This window comes from Stenella coeruleoalba, assembly GCF_951394435.1.
Source record: "Stenella coeruleoalba genome assembly, chromosome: 6".
Taxonomy (NCBI): domain Eukaryota; kingdom Metazoa; phylum Chordata; class Mammalia; order Artiodactyla; family Delphinidae; genus Stenella; species Stenella coeruleoalba.
In genome coordinates this window covers 53224505-53242519 of record NC_137151.1, presented here as the reverse complement: position 1 = coordinate 53242519, position 18015 = coordinate 53224505, and the positions used below count along the sequence as shown (strand labels likewise).

At 33.3% G+C, this 18015-nt stretch overlaps 1 long non-coding RNA gene across 3 annotated transcripts in view; it reads left to right on the top strand.

The window, feature by feature from the left end:
• LOC307187986 overlaps positions 1-17254 on the top strand; it is a 325306-nt gene extending 308052 nt beyond the window's left edge. For all 3 annotated transcript variants that reach the window (XR_013828776.1, XR_013828777.1, XR_013828778.1), the window contains 3 exons: positions 16137-16230; positions 16606-16791; positions 16884-17254. This is a non-coding gene — a long non-coding RNA (uncharacterized lncRNA). The remainder of the gene's footprint in view (positions 1-16136; positions 16231-16605; positions 16792-16883) is intronic.
• Positions 17255-18015: the final 761 nt, after the last annotated feature.

The window sequence follows — 18015 nt, the reverse complement described above, 5'->3', positions numbered from 1 at the left end:
TCTGGCCTGGACTTCCCTGAGTTTCATCTGCCTGCTTTACATTTCTGCATATCTAAGATTCTGATATCTCCAAGTCATTGTATCTGATTTTGAACTTATGCTGTTCCTCCAATCTCTGCTAGGATTGTGCATTCCTTTTTCTTCCTGTCTGAGAAAAAAAAATCTATTAATTTTCAAACCCAGTTAAACAATGTAAAAGCTATATTTCAGGAATAATAAAAATAATCTAAAAGGAACACCTAAAATGCCTAATGTCTAAAAAGAAATTAGACAATACATAGAATGAATTAAAAATCCATGTATTAGTACCTAGTGGATGTAGCTAAATACATCCACTGAAGTGGTGTAGTCATGTAGTGGAAAATGTTCAGCCTTAAGATGCTTATATCAAAAAAGAAGAAAGATAAACATGAATGAGTTAAACAATTAAATTCAGACAATAGGAAAGGAGCAAAAGAAAAATCACAGATAAATGAAGGATGGAAAAAATATGGATCAGAAAAGAATAAAATAGAATCAACATAAGAAATAAAACAAGTAGCATGATCAAAAATGTCAAAAAATGTAATATTTGAATAGACTAATAAAATTGTCAGATCTCTAGCAAGCCTCATTGAAATAAAAATAGAATGTCCAAATAAACAAAATTTCAAACAAGAACTCTAAGAAAGCAGGCATAAATACAATAGACATTAAGATAATAATAAGAAAAAATAATAACATTGATACCAGTAAATTAAAAATGTGAAAGTGTAGCTAACTTGTCATATTTCCAGCAAAATTCAGCCTACTAAAACAAGAAGAAATGGAAAATGTTAGTGATTCTATAACTATTAAAGGTGTTGAAACAGTAATTAAGATGATCACATAAAAAGTTACCAAATCCAGGCAACTTTAAGGGTGATCAAACAAATATTAAGCAATGCCAAACATAGTTAATACCAAGCATAAACAAACTATTCCAAAGACAATAAAACAGAGAGTATTTTGCAAAAAAAATAAATAAAACATAACATAAAAATGTGTGTGGCTTGAATAGCATTGAAAAAAAATCAAACAAAAAACATATAAGAAAGAAAAATTATAGGCCAGTATCAATCATAACAATAGATGCAAAAATTATAAACAAACTATTACAGATGAAATCTGTCAATATATAAAGTATATGAACCATGTAGGATTTATTCCAGGAATTCAAGTTGGATTTAATGTTAGAATAGTTATCAATTTAATTCTCCATTTTAACCACTTAAAAGAAAAAAAAAGGACCTACAATTACAAAACATGCAGGGAAAAACATGTGGTCAAAGTAAATATCAATTTATCATAAACAAAACAAATAAAATATTAGATAACAAGGGATAGAATGGAAATTCTTTAATCTCAAAAGTGTATCTATCAAAATCCTTTATCAAATGGCATCCTAATATTGAAATGTTAAACTCATTTCCATTAAAATTGGGAAAAAATAAGAATGCTTGTCTTCATCTATTTCTATTGTAAATTTTGTTTCATTTGAAATCAGCACAATAAGACCAAAAAGTACAAATATCATATCATTATTTGTAGACATGATTGTCTATTATAGACTACTGAAAACAATGCAAACTATTAAAATGACAGCTTTGTAAATATATATTTATACGTATAGCATACATAAATTTTATATATATATCGCATCAATACAAGAAAGAAAGCTGATATAGCTATATCAGTCAGAATAGACTGGCAAAAAAGCATTATGCAATACTTAAGAATCAATTATAAAAAGAAAGCAACAATCAAAAGAGAGGAAAGTCATGAATAGGCATGTCATACAAGAGAAAATATGAATAGTTAATAAACATGAAAAGATGTTCAACATTCTAGAAAAATATCCTAGTGAATCCTTGCATATGACACTGGGAGATATATAGAAAATGTTCATAACAGTACTGCTTATAACAGAAAAACAGAAGGTCATTTTTTTGTCACAAAAGTCACAATGACACGTTTGAATGCAAAAGTAAATTGAAATATATGCATATGATAAAAGGATAGCATGCTGGTAGAACAATATGCCTCTCCATGAAGACTCCTACAAAGATAAGATTTAGTAAATCAGGATACTTCATTCATAATTACTCCATTTATAAAGTTTAACACTCTGTAAAAGTAAACCATATCTATTTATGGATGCATGCATAGGAGGCTAAAATATATATTTATTAAAGTGAATGGTAAACACTAAATTCAGAATAGTGATTATATCAGGGAGATGTAGGAGGAAAATGCAATTTTATTTTAAACAATGTGCTTTCAATGTACTCTTAATGTTGTAATTCACACACAGGTGTTTTATTACATGAATATTCAGTTCAATATTATTCTTTATATTTATATGAACATTATATACTTTGATATGCATGAATTATGCATAATAAAATTATTTTTGAAAACAAAAATAAAAACACTTTGGATGTATTTAGTCTGAAGATAGAAAAAATCTGATATTATTCTATGTAAAAATGAATGCAAACATATTCTAACTAGATATATTCCTTTAACTCCTATTAAAGACAGAAAATTATACAAACTTAATGAAAATAAAAGCAAAAGTAACAAAAAACCCCGAAATCATGATGCCGTGAAACTTCTCCTGTGCACCTAAATTTATTTAGACAATATAGGATTTCTATATCTAATTATGTTATAATTATATGTAAAAACTGTGAGAAGATTATAAACTAGGTAAAGTCTTAAAAATATAGTCTTGACTCTTTTGGGGGTGGGTGGGGCACATCTTAAATTACTATAATGAAATTACCAGTTGAAGTTTGCAGTCTTGGCCTGACGATTGCTAGAATCAGGCTCTGATAGTTGGTGCTGGATTGGCAGCCTAAACTTTTATTTCACTTTATCTTGTTTGGGACTCCACCTAGTTTGGAAGATTTCTTTAAGGAATTCTCTCTGGTTAATCTTCAGTCTCTCTCAGACCATATTCTGTGCTTTCAAATTCACTCTGGTTTGATTATTAAAAATAAATTAAGTGTGGTTTCTGATTTGGAAAGCAAATTTGTGGTGATAAGGCTTTATCAACCAGCCAATAAGAAGTTATGGCCACCACATGAGAAAGGAAAACATAGCTTTACCTAGGGCAAGTATGGAAGGAAATTAAATGATATTACAATAAAGGTCACAATATTCTCTAAGTATAATAAATTCTTGGTATGTACTGGGTTTAGAAATTAATTTGCCATGAGAATAGTACACTTTCCAGTCTGAATGACTCTAGGAGTTAAATATTTTTATTGAAATATAATTGATATACAATATTGTTAGTTTCAGGTGTACTACAAAATGACTTGATATTTACATATATCATGAAATGATCACAAGTCTAGTAGTAATTTGTCCCATATAAAATTATTACAATACTATTGACCATATTCTGTATGCTGTATATTACATCCCTATGATTTGTTTATTATATAACCATTAGTTTGTACCTCTTAATCCCCTTTACCCATCACCCCTCACCCTTCTGGCAACCACATGTTTGTTTTCCATACCTATGAATCAGTTTTCCTTTTGTTTTGTTTGTTTACTTATTTGTTTCATTTTTTAGACTTCAGATATAAGTGAGATCATGTGATATTTCTTTTTCTCTGCCTGACTTAATTCACTTAGCACAATACATCCATCCATGTTGTCACAAAATGCAAGATTTCATTATTTTAATGGCTTAGTAACATCCCATTGTGTGTATGTGTATATATATTTCACACCTTCTTTATCCATTCATATATCTGTGGACACTGAGGTTGCTTCCATATCTTGGCTGTTGTAAATAATACTGCACAAACATTGGGTTGCACATGAATTTGCAGGTTAATGTTTTTGTTTTCCTTGGATAAATAGCCAGAAGTGAAATTGCTGAATTATCATATGGCAGTTCTGTTTTTAATTTTTTGAGGAAACTCCATACTATTTTTCATAGTGGGTGTCCCAATTCACATTCCCACCAATAGTGCAAGAGGGTTCCTTTTCTCCACATACTCACCCATACGTGTGCGCTTTCTTTTTGATGATAACCATTCTGACAGGTGTGAAGTGGTATCTCATTTTGGTTTTGATTTGCATTTCCCTGATAATTAATAATGCTGAGCATCTTTTCACATGTCTGACGGCCATCTGTATATCTTCTTGGAAAAAATGTCTCTTTAAGTCCTCTGCACTTTTTAAGTTGGGTTGTTTGTTTTTTTGATGTTGAGTTGTATGAGTTCTTTGTATATTTTGTATATTAAACCCTTATCAGATATATCATTTGCAAATATCTTCACCCATTCAGTAGGCAGTTTTTCTGATTAGTTGAAAGTTTTCTTCACTGTGCAAAAGTTTTTAGTTTGGAGTAGTCCCATTTTGTTTATTTTTGCTTTTGTTTCCCCTGTCTGAGGGGACAGTTGCTAAGACCGATGTCAAAGAACATACTGCCTATGTTTTCTTCTAGGAGTTTTATCATTTCAGGTTTTACATTTAAGTCTTTAAATAATTTTGTTTATTTTGTGTATGATATGAGAAAGTAGTCTAGTTTGATTCATTTGCATGTAGCTGTCCTACTTTTCTTTCCAGTTTGGAGTCCTTTAATTTCCTTCTTTTTTTTTTTTTTTTTTTTTTTTTTTTTTTTGTCTGATTGCTGTGGCTAGGACTTCCAATACTATGTTGAATAAAAGTGGTGAGAATGGGCATTCTTGACTTTTCCTGATATTGGAGAAAATGCTTTTAACTTTTCAGCATTGATGATGAAATGTTGGTTTGATGTTATTGTAGGTTGGTCATAAATGGCCTTTATTATGTAGAGGTATGTTTCTTCTATACCCACTTTGTTGAGAATTTTGTCATGAATAAATGTAGAATTTTGTCAAGATGTTGTTTTTTGCGTTAATTGAGATAATCGTATGATTTTTATTCTTCAGTTTGTTAATGTAGTGTATCACATTGATTTCTGGATATTGAACCATCCTTGCACCCTGAGAATAAATCCCACTTGATTATGGTGTTCGGTCCTTTTAGTGTATTGTTGAATTGAGTTAGCTAAAATTTTGTTGTGGATTTCTGCATCAAATTTCATCAGTGATATTGGCCTGTAATTTTCTTTTTTTGTGGTGTCTTTGACTAGTTTTGGTACCAGGTTGATACTGATCTACTAGAGTGAGTTCAGAAGTATTCCCTCCTCTGCAATTTTTTGGAATAGTTTGAGAAGGATAGGTGTTAATTCTTATAAAAATGTTTAGAAGAATTAACTTGTGAAACTGTCTGGTCTTTGGCATATTCTTTTTTTTTTTCATTATGCTGAGTAATTTCTTCAGATATATCTTCCAGTTAATGAATTCTCTCTTCATCTGTGTCCAATTATTGCAATAATTTTTAAATTTCTATTCCCATACTTTTGTATTTAAAAATTCTATTTGGTTCCTCACAAAAGGGCTCTGTGTTTTTATTTTAAGTGTGTGTTCTTATTTCCATGTGCATTATATATATTTTTTATTTCTTTAATCATTTAAAAAAAAACTTTATTAGTTGCATGATCTATGCAGATTTTAGGGATACAGGAGTGAGCTAAAGAGAGTTCTGTCCTTATGGAACTATCATTTTAGTGTAAAATTTATTTTTATTTCCATGACCTATTGTTATTATGTTCTCTGCAAGTAGGGGTAGTGGTGATATAAGTCTGTTTCTTTTTGTATATGTTGACTCATTAATGTCACACATTTCTATTTTCTATATTTTGAATAGTAATTTTAAAAATTAATTGTATGTCATCTTAAACATTATCTCTGCCTTTTCATCTCACTTCATGTTCCAGGATAACTGACACTGTCTCAATTGTTGGACAATTTCTCTCAAATTGTAGAGACATTTCAGTCTTGATACAATATTTTAAGGTTAATTTATTGGCTTGATTTTTCTGAATAGTAATTTATATTTCATATTCCCAACCCACTTGTTTAAGTTAGGTGTAAGTTAGGATATATATTTTTTTAGAATATTTGCTTTTTTCAGAGAATTGCATAAATGCAGTTTTGAATTTTTTAAATAAATGCTAATTTATTACAGAATGTTAAGATGATTGTATGGGAATGGCCTCAACACTGTCTAAGCTGCATATTATGAGAACTTAATGTCTCTAGATTGCTTTCGAAGATGGGAGAGTATTATAGACTGAATTGTGTCCACCCCCCAATTCGTATGTTGAAGTCCTAACCCCCCAATGTGGCTGTATTTAAAGATACTCTTTAAAGGGGTAATTAAGGTTAAATGAGGTTACAAGGGCAGGGCCCTAATCTGATAGAGATGATTTCTTTATACGAAGAGGAATAGACACCAGAGATTTCTTTCTTTCTCCACTTGTGTACAAAGAAGTGGTCATATGTGCACACAGCAAGATGTCAGCTGCCTACAAGCCAAGAGAAGAGGTCATGGCATCTTGTCAGCACATTGATGTTAGATTTCCCAGCCTCAAGAACAGTGAGAAATACATTTCCATTGTTTAAGCCACCCAGCCGGTGATATTTTGTTATGGCAGCTCAAGCAGACTAGTATAAAGAGGAAAGAGGGAGGTATTTTAGCTGTTATTGAGTGAAGGACTATGATTTCCAAATAAAATAATTTCAGTGCAAAGGAGAGGGAAAACACACCAAAATGATTCTTCCTGTTTAATATCTGCATCTAGGAAATAATCAAAAGATTCACTCCAAAATTTCAAAATCTTGAAATGATTTCAGAGAGTGTGAATGAGAGAATCAGCTAAGCATTAGTAATGGATTTCAAGGTATAATGATATTGTAAGTGTAGAATCAAGCCTGTTAGATAAGGGGAGACTTAAAAGCCAATAAGCAATTAAAAAGATGTCCTCATCCTAATCTCAAGAATCTGTTACCTTACATGGCAAAGGAGATTTTGAAGATGTGTTTAAGTTTATAAACCTTGATATAGGGAGGTTACCCTGGATTATCCAGCTGGACCCAATCTAATCAAATGAGTCCTTAAAATGGAGAATCATTCTCAGCTGTAGTCAGAGAAAAAGATGTGATGACAGAAGTTCTTTGAAGGTGAAGGAAGGGGGCCACGTGCCAGGGAATGGGAATGGTCTCTGGAAGCTGGAAAAGTGAAGGAAACTGATACTCCCATTGAGCCTGCAGAAAGGAAGGCAGCCATGCTGAACTTTGATTTTAGTGCAACCCATGTTGGAATTCTATATTACAAAACTGTAAGATAATAATTTTTGTCGTTTGAGCCAGCAAGTTTGTTGTAATTTGTTATGGCAGCAATAGAAAACTAACATCAGTTTTGTTTTACAAATTTAGACCAGAATATATAAAATAAAGACACAAGAACGTAACATAAATATGCCAAAACGTAACATAGCACACAAAGAAAATATTAGTCCAACTACACTTAGTAATATAAGGATGCTGAATACTAAAATACCTATTAGTATTTTAATTCATAGTATGTACAAGAATATAAGTGTGTGTTACACAAAATTATTTAACGATTTTAACATTTAAAACGCTTTTACATCACCCACAAAAAATGTTTTACGTGTGCCAGTAATTCATAAAAAAAGGAATACAGAGATACAGATGGTGTATAAATACACAAAATGTATTCAAAATATACTTTTTAAAGTATCCCAATTCAAAGTATCCCAATTTTAGAATGAAATATGTTTTATCACCCCAAATTAAGTTTAAGAAAAAAAAGAAAAGTTTCTTGTACCTAGTGAACTTTGAGTAAGTTAGAAAGCAAACTCACACACCCCAGATGGAGTGTAAAATAATGCAGCATTACTAGGCCAGTGGAAAATTTGGAAGTGTAGAGTCTTTAAAATATCCCTATTTCACTGACCAATTTCAATTAAGGAAAAATATTGTGACATATGTTACAGTATCTCCAATTTTAGGAATGATCAAGATATGTGACAACATCCATTTATAGATATGCTCAGCAAAACATAATTTATAATAGCTAAAATTATATTACTATGGTTAAACAATGCCATATTAGTTAAATACACTGTGGAAAGTCTACAAAGGGTTACTATGCAACTATAGAATTATTAAATTATAAGAAGCTTTAAAACCTTGGGAAACAAACTATTTTTATCAAAAAACCTCATAGAATTTATCTGACAGTCAATAAGAATCAGGAAGATGATATGCATGTATTGTATACATAAACAGTCTCCTGCACAGAAAAGTCCCTTTTCCATTCCCACTATAAGAGATTCTACCTGATCCTCTTTTCCTTACTATGTTGTTCAACTCTTTCCCTCCTTTTCTTCTTCTCTTCCAAGATGAAATTCCCCTTCCCATTTTTTCTTTATTCATTCCCTTACTTTCTCAGCATCTCTGTTCTTTCCTTCCTTCCTTCCTTCCTTCCCTCCTCCCTTCCTTTCTCTGTCTCTCTCTTTCAAACTATTGGGTACAAATTTTGAACAAATTTTGAATTCCTCTAATTTTTTAATGCAGAATGTTTCAACCCTCCTTTCTTTCCTGCCTTCTCCTTCAAGACTGCCGCCTTTTATCCATATACGATCTTCCAGGGAATCTTCTCTGATAAAGAGCCAAGTTATTTGATATAAGTTATACACCTTTCTAAATATAAAAAGCAGATTCAGTATCAGGTCTTTTGTAAAACATTTAATAGCATATTTTTCTTATTGCTTCTACATAGAAAACTATGCAAAAGCAAAAGTCACAAATGCAAAGAGATAATTATCTATAAAGATGTTCATCATAGTGTTTTTTATAATACATTTTAAAAATATGAAGTAATCTAAATGTCCTTTCCTTAATTAGTAGGTGCGTTTTACACTTTGCCATATTCACATTATATAGTATTATAATATATATTATGTTATATACACTTATTTATAATGATATATCAGTGTGGGCTAAATAAATGCATATTAGCAATATTTGTAACATGGTATATATATATATATATATGTGTATATATATATATATCTTCCTCAACTTACTATAGGGTTACATCCCAATATACCTATTGTTACTTGAAAATATAGTAAATCAAGAATGCATTTAATACACCTAACTTACCGAATAACATAGCTGAGTCCAGCCTACCTTAAACATGCTCAGAACATGTACATTAGGCTACAGTTGGTCAGAACCATGTAACAAAAAGCCAGTTTTATAATAAAGTGTTGATTATTTCATGTACTTTATTGGATACTATACTGAAAGTAAAAAACAGAATGTTTGTATGGGTACAGAATGGTTGTAAGTGTGCGGGTTGTTTATCCTGATGATCGTGTGGATCTACCAAGCATCATGAGATAGTATCATCCTGAGTATCACTAGTCCAGGAAAAGATCAAAATTCATAATTCAAAGTATGGTTTCTACTGAACATGTATTACTTTCACACCATCGTAATGTGGGGACTGTCTCTAAATGCTATACCAGAGAAGCTAGAAGAAGTTGCTTCAGAGATTTCAGATTTCATCTACAGTTCAACTTCTGAAGTTAAGGCCTGAGCATAAGGTATCTGCCACAGATAGTGTACAAATTGTGGACTAAAACAAGCAGAGAAAAGCATCAACCTTCCAGAGTTACTGTCTGGTTAAGGCAAACATGAGCAGTAAATAATGAGGAATATGAATTAGCTTTAGTGTTGAAACTAACTTGGTATTACTTGTATGTGAGATCTTTAAGAGTATCAGATGAAGGCAGGTGGAGGCATGCTCTTGTAGAATGATGGCCCATCTTCCTTTTAATGAATAAATGTGCAAGCCAACATCCAAGTTCTCTTATTATTACAATCAGATTTCTTGTAGCTGTTTATGTTACTATGCATAACAAAAATATATTGGCCTATTTTTCTGATTTTTCCCTTAAAGCAGAAAGACTTTTTTTTTTCTTTTGTTGTAAAGAAGAAGGAATACATATTAAAGTAATTGATTTGATTTCTGTTTCATTGTCCACTGCTATTGAACGTCTAAGTGTTTGCGGTTGACGAAATAAAATGCCTCTAAAACAAACAAAAAACAAAAATAAAACAACAAAATACTGGCATGGGTTAATTCAAACAGATCAATCAGATGGTCTGGGATGGGACCTGAGAATTTCTAATATTGAATATACAACCCAGATAATTTTTATCATCTGTCAAATTTGAAAAACATTAAATTAGTTTAATAAGATCAACTTACATCTAATAGATAATTGAGACTAGCTGCTCTGGGAAAAGTTGTTTCCAAATATGAAGGAAAGGTGAGGTAGGTAATTTTAGGTCACATGTGATAGAACTGAGAAATTGCAACATGAGCCTATTAGGTACTTGAGAACATAAAGAAAATGATACTTTGAAGTGAAAAGTGGTGCAGAATAGGTATATATGTACCAAAAATATTTTACACATTTTAATTTCTTTCTTAGAATGGTATCTAGGCATCCTTTTATTCCCCTCTTACCCTTTCCTGTATGTAATGTCCAGATTTCAAACCAGTACTACAGGATTTATAAACTAGTCCAATTTTGGTTGAAATAATTTACTTCAGGACATCCTGGTCTTAACTACAATTATAAAATTATCTACATAAAATACATTCTAAAGTTCAAAGAGTTCTCTTATCAACATTTGAAGCACATCTAAGTTTAAGAGTTGATACCACCTACAACTTTATTTTTACCATACAATTTATTTACTTTCTCTCTAAGAATTTGAGAATATGTACACATTACCAGATCTTTAGCATCCAACATATATATGAGCTTAATCACAAGTGCCATAAAACAACATGATCTATGACAGCATTTCCCTGTCATTTCTCTTATAGGCAGTGAAGTTATTCGGGTTTAATATCTCTTTAAATTTTACATTTCACCAAGGAATGTAATAGCCCATTGTATGGCATTGTAAGGCAAAATGACTAAATTACAAAGATGTAAAGGGATGTTGTAAAATCTAGTGGAAATTTTCAAATTTGGACTTCCCACATAAAAGCAGGGCAAACTAAAAAACCTGAGTACCTTAGGACCTGTTGACAACCTGTTAGATGAACTTAATCCGTTGCTGAAAGAAATATAAAGGGGTGTTCAATTTAGATTTCTAAATCATGCTTCTATATTGAGCAAGGAAAAACCATGTATTAAACTGTTTATGGTCAATGTGTATGCCAGTTTATATTAAAACATTAAAAATGTTCCTATAGGGCTTCCCTGGTGGCACAGTGGTTGAGAGTCCACCTGCCGATGCAGGGGACACAGGTTCGTACCCCGGTCTGGGAAGATCCCACGTGCCGCGGAGCGGCTAGGCCCGTGAGCCATGGCCGCTGAGCCATGGCCGCTGAGCCTGCGCCTCCGGAGCCTGTGCTCCGCAACGGGGGAGGCCACAACAGTGAGAGGCCCGTGTACCAAAAAAAAAAAAAGTTCCTATATCTTTAATGAAGTAATTTATACTTGTATTTCAACCTAAGGAAATAGAGTGGGTAAATGTAATTTTACAAATGTTCTTTGCAACAATAAATTTAACAATAACAAAATCATAAATATATGACAGTGCACCTTTTTCACTAATCTGTAAACCACGCTTGTAGTTAATTTAATTTAATACATATAAAATAATTCTGTACACATATTTATTTGCTCCCCCAAATAGTAGGCAATTAATGATAGTACAGTGGTGATTCCAGTTCTAGGTCTTTGCTAATTTTTTAGTTGTGACATTGTATCCAATTTTGACACTTAGTAACCTCCTGCTACTGTTTTGCTACAAATATAGTAATAAAATTAGTATCAGCTCTTCGTTCTTACTTAATAGTAGGTGCTATTTAAATAATTTTAAAAGAAAAATCATGGTTGCTTTTATCAAAAAGTTTTTTATGATTTACACTTAGAAAATTTCCTTCTCAAGTTTCTATTTGTAGCAAACAGTTGACTTTTTTCACTAATTATCAGCACAGTGCTCCTTTTCTTACAGATTGATGTTTATAGTAAGAAATCTTCAAAAGAAATATATTTTCTTTGGGATTCATTCATGAGAATGGCCTTCATTGTCTTCTGTCTTCTCTCTCTATATATATGTGTGTGTGTGTGTGTGTGTGTGTGTGTGTGTGTATACGCATACATATGTTTATTTAAAATGTCATTTGTGTTGTCCATTTCTGTTTTTCATTTATGTTATTCAATTCACCTCTATCTTTAATGTATTGAAAACAGTATCAATTCATTCAAAATCACTAAATCAGTAAATTATTTTTATTTTTATTTTTTTGCGATACGCAGGTCTCTCACGTTGCGGAGCACAGGCTCTGGACGCGCAGGCTCAGGGGCCATGGCTCACGGGCCCAGCAGCTCCACGGCATGTGGGATCTTCCCGGACCGGGGCACGAACCCGTGTCCCCTGCATCGGCAGGCGGACTCTCAACCACTGCGCCACCAGGGAAGTCCCAGTAAATTATTTTCAAACAGCTTAATCATATTCATTTCTGTGATAGCTTCTGAATCTTTTTTTCCTCCGCAGATTAGATTTCTTATTCTGACACAATCTTCCTCACTCTTTTAGTTAAATTTTTTTAAAATTTCAATTTCTCAAAAATAAAACTCTTCAGTTTATTTGTAGCTTCTCAATTTTGTCTTCTTAATTTGTATATTCTAATTCCTTAGCCTACCACTTCCTTTCACTCCTTTTTTTTAAATAATTGAAAGTATCAATAAATATTATCTTGATTTTGTGTTGAAAAACTCATTTTTTTCTCATAAAATTTTCTCATCTTCTCTTTAATACTCAAAAATTCTGCATCAAAATATCCCCCCATCCTTGCTTCTCATTAGGAGTTATGTACTTTATTCTGTAACATCTTGATCAGTTATCATCATCGGATTCTGAACAGCTTTTACCATCTGTCATCTTGAAAGAGAGATGGTTGCCCATCTATTGTAAAAATGCTTCTATTTTTGCTCAGTCACAATGAGACAGATACAGGCTGTGTTATTACTTCAGTTTACCATATGAGGACTATGATGATTAAGCAGTTTTTTTCTGGTGGCATAACTTGCTGATAGCAGAGCTGAAGTAAAACCCTAATTCTTATTATTCTTAACTCAGTGAGCATTCTCTTATACATTTTTTTTTAAACTAATATGATAGTTTGAAATTTGTTGTGGTATACTGAACATACCATATGACTTCTCTGGTTTCATTTCTCTATCTGTGAAATGAGGTAGAGTTACACCCCTTTTAAAATACCTACATTGGGGCTTCCCTGGTGGCGCAGTGGTTGAGAGTCCGCCTGCTGATGCAGGGGACGCGGGCTTGTGTCCTGGTCTGGGAGGATCTCGCATGCCGCAGAGCGGCTGGGCCCATGGGCCATGGCCGCTGGGCCTGCGCATCCAGAGCCTGTGCTCCACGGCGGGGCGGGAGAGGCCACGGCAGTGAGAGGCCCACGTACCGCAGAAAAAAAAGAAAACAAAAAAACAAAACAAACAAACAAAAATACCTACACTGAATAGAGTGATGTTTTACATGTATTATTGAGACTTCCATCAATTTACACTGGTTGGTTAATTGAAAGGACTCAAAAGACTCCACAGAGTGAACTCATGTAAGCCTGTAAGAAAAGTGAAGTATACAGCACAACAGGAGAATGAAAGAACACGCAATCACAGAAAGGTCCAAAAACTTCCAGGTACAGCCCTCTGGGATCCTTTTCAGCCTCAAAGGACATGCTTCAGGTTCAGATTATGAAACACCCAGATTTGTGTGAGGTGGCTCAGTTTCAAGGGAACCCAAGCACCCAATTCCAGAGAGGGCTTTTTGCCCACTGATCATACAGCTAAAACCATGCTTGGTAACCATTTACACCAAGTACAAAACATCCATTTATACATCCTGAAAGAATGGAGAGAAGCTGGTGCCTCCCATGGAGTTTCAAGCTTTAAAAAGAATACTATAAATCACTAACTAGTGTTATCTCAGTCTTACTTTTTGACTAAGAGTCCTTACCAACCTTCCAGATGTCCCTAGAAATAAACATAAATTTGCTTCTTTCCCACCCCTACCCCCAGTACTACTAATCTCACATATTGTTATTATTGCTAATGATGAGTACTAAAAGTCTTTGTGGTAAAGACATTTCATAAACATTAAGGGCTTTGGGGGTATAAAAGGAGAGGACATGTTACTAGATGGGACTATAAATGGAGCATAACACCTGGATTGACTCACAGGAGGGTGTGTAGATTTATTTGATTTATCATTAAAAGTAGGTGTGGGAGAATGGAGAGATGGTATAAATATACATCTTTTTGCTGCTTCATCCATGCTGAAAATGTAGTAAAGAAAGGAAACAAATTTCCAGAGTTTCTCTCCATTTCAACAAAAATTTTATTCCCAAACTGAAATTCCTTTGGAGACAAAATAAGAAAGGAAGCATACAATTTGGAATCAGTAGACTAGTCAGACTGATGAGGAAGGATCAGAATATGTTGACCATCTATGTATGTAGACAAGTAGGAAAATATAAATACTTAGCTGATCTTGAATCTCAGAAAAGGAAATTCCAGAATGCCTAAAGAGAAGAGGGGCCTAAAAGGAAGAGATTTGAATATGTTAAAGTTAGAAACCTCTTGGGAGGTTTTTCTTCTGGATGTTTTTAAGTCTAGGCCACAATGTCTATACTGAGAGAAAAATCCAGTAGCCCTGGTTTGGTGTATTTGTGGTAGTAAATTGAGTAACTTGTATAAAGCTGGACATCAGGAATCAAAGAAAAATATCAGTCTTCAATTTGAAGAAGACATTTTGTGTGGAGCAGGATAAACACTAGCCAATCTTTTTTTTTTTTTTTTTTTTAGTTGGGGTAGAGTTGCTTTACAATGTGGTATTAGTTTCTGCTGTACAACGAAGTGAATCAGCTGTATGTATACATATATCCCCTCCCTCTTGGACCTCCCTCCCCTACCTCCATCCCACCCATCTAGGTCACCACAGAGCACCAAGCTGAAAAGCAGCAATGCCAGAGCCTTAGTGGGAACAAAGATAAAAACCGGAAAAGTCATGTCACTTTACATACAACTAGAGAAATTTCTAATATGTAAAGGAAATTAGTAAACTGTGAAAAGAGAAAAAAACCTTAAAGGAAAATGATTTCAAATACCTAATTGAAGAAGATCTTTGCAACAGGGAAAACTGAATCACAGTTCCTCTAAAGTTGTTGCTTTTTTCCTGCTGTGTTAGCTTTTCAGAATTAAGGATTACCTGATAGAAAGTATATCAACCTTGAAGTATCTATCCTCCCAATTTGCTTGGTTCTGTTTGCTTTCTGAGCTATTTGCCTAGTGAAGATTCCTGGGTGCCATTGCCAGTGACTCATTTCCTAATATTTTTGGCTGTATCAGCCTGACCCTGGGTAAGTGTAGATCTCCAACAAGACCTAAATTGTGCCTGTTATAGAGAAAACAGCAGCAGTTCTGGCTTGTAGATCCAACCCAACCAGACCCTGAAGGTTCTGGAACTTCTCACTGCTGTCGGACTCTGGTGAAGCATCCTACTGTGGTATATATATCTTTCCTAATGGCTACTTGGAGGAGATAGGTAACCAACATAAAAAAAAAAAAAATGGAATTTTGACCAGTGAGAGACAGGAGACAGGAAGGAACAAGTAATGGCTGTTATGAAGCATGGTGATTCCATATGGCCATTGCAGTAATATCTCATGTTACTGAGCATTAACCTAAGTTTTCTTGTAAAGCTTTGATTTACTAGTTCAAGTACCACCTTGGATTAGTTTTTCCTCTTTCTCTGTTTTACTTTCCTTTTCCCCTTATTCTTGTTGCCCTGGAATTGCAAATCTTTCTCCTACTTTCCCTCTGCCCAAAATTTTAGCATGTAAATTTTGCCATAAGCTAGAGGAGCCTGGCTATGACAAGAGGTGTGGTATTCTTTTCAGTGGGTAAGAACAGCAAAGAATAATATAAATATATCATATGTACCATAAATTGTGAGCTCTGTTATATATTAATAAGAGTTATTCATTAAAGTGCTCTGCAGCCAATGGTGTTTCAAAAATGTGTTTAGTCGAGTTTCTTTACTTAATAACCTTAAGCGTATTGCTTTATTTTTCTTCCTCAGAGCATTCATTGAGACTAGCATATCTGAAACACATCATGAAAACAACATTTAGAGAGAAGAAATGATAGAAAACTTAAAATCCCATTGGATCCAGGTAGGTAATGTAAATAAGCAAACCAACCTGGTTGTACACCATGCTAAACTAGAGAGTGCTTGCCCCAGCTGAACTGGAGCACTTTCAGAGGATAGGTTGTATATGGGAATGTGGGTTCTGTGTTTTAGAATAAGTCAAACATCTATATTTGTTTAAAAAATATAAAATCTCCTAATGTAAAAAGTATTGACACCTGATTCTAATATTTAAAAGTCACTGCATGGTTCTAAGATAATATGTCTATAAACTGGGCCAGAGCCAATGGTTTGTGACAATGGTGAAATTACCATTGGAGTACTCTGATCAGTTGACTGTGTTCTAGGCACTGATGGCTGAAGGAAAAAAGAATTCAAAGAAACCTTTCTTATTTTCAAGGAGCTCACAAGGATCAAGAATATTACCACTTTATGTCTAGTTTATGGGTGTATACCCAATGCATTTTCTCAGATCATCCCAGAATGGAAAGAAATCTATCTTAAAGAAGAATTTGATATCCTTGTTCAGTCTGAAGACACAATTATACAACATATCAATTCTACTTCAGGATGTAATAAACTACTGGTAAGTTGTTTACTCCTTTTAATCCTTCCTTTCTGAACATTGATAATTGGATAAGGATTAAACAAACATTGATAATTATATTTTATACCTAGATACACTTCTTTTATGCAATTGAAGCAAATCCTTAGGTAAGTGGCTTCATTTCACAGAAATAATTTTTTTTAGAAGTTGAGTTAAAAAGATCATTTTCACCAACAATTACAACCTAGGGAAGTGTAACAAAGTTAATTATTGATAATGCTTCTAAAATCCAATCACATGTGATGTGATGATATGTAAGCAAAACCAGAATTAAGTTACAAGGCTTTTGTGAGTGACTATGTTGTCAGCTCATTCATGAATTCATTATTTCTACAACTAAAGTATTTTAGTGAAACAATAATGAACATTTTGCTTTCACTAAATATCAGTCTAACACGGTTGACAGTGGTATGAGTAGTATGGTTGGCAGAATTCTAAGATGACCCTCATGATCTCCACCCCATGGTGGTGTTACTGTCATTATTCTGTTATATAGAAAAAGGGATTTTGCAGACATAATTGAGGTTATTAATCTGTTGACATTAAGTTAATGAGATTATCCCCATAGACCTGACTGAATCACATGAGCTCTTTCAAAGCAGAAAGTTTTCTGAGGCTGTCAGCAGAAGAGAATAAGAGATTGGAAGTTTGAAAAGTGTTGATGTAAGGGAGATTCTGTGTTGCTGAGATAGAGGGGGCCTTGCAGAGACCTTTTGGATCTGAGAGCTATTCCTGGCTGCCAGCCAGCAAGAAAATGGAGACTTTATCCTGCAAAATAAAGGAACTGAATTCTGCCAATGACAATAAGGAATGAAAGAAAGGAGGTATCTATCTTATATTTATTTTTCTTGTCTTATTACCTAAATAGGAGGATCAGTAAAACACTGAATCTAACTGGTAATATGTGGCATCATTATCTGGCGTCTGACTTTAACTAAAATGTTTCCAAGTTTCACCATTCTCTAGTATGCTTGCTGTAGGTTTCTGTAAAATAGATGCTACTAGTCTAAGAAGTTTCATTTCTTTTCCCATATTTCTAGTAGGAATTTTTTTTCTTTTTCTTTTTTTTCTATACAAATGTTTCGTACCTAAGAATTCTTTATTTTTTTAAAAGGCTTATAAAATTTACCTGTAAAAGCCTTAGTTCCTAGTGTCTTTTTGTGGGGAAGTTTAAATCACTAACTAACTTTATTAGGATAATAA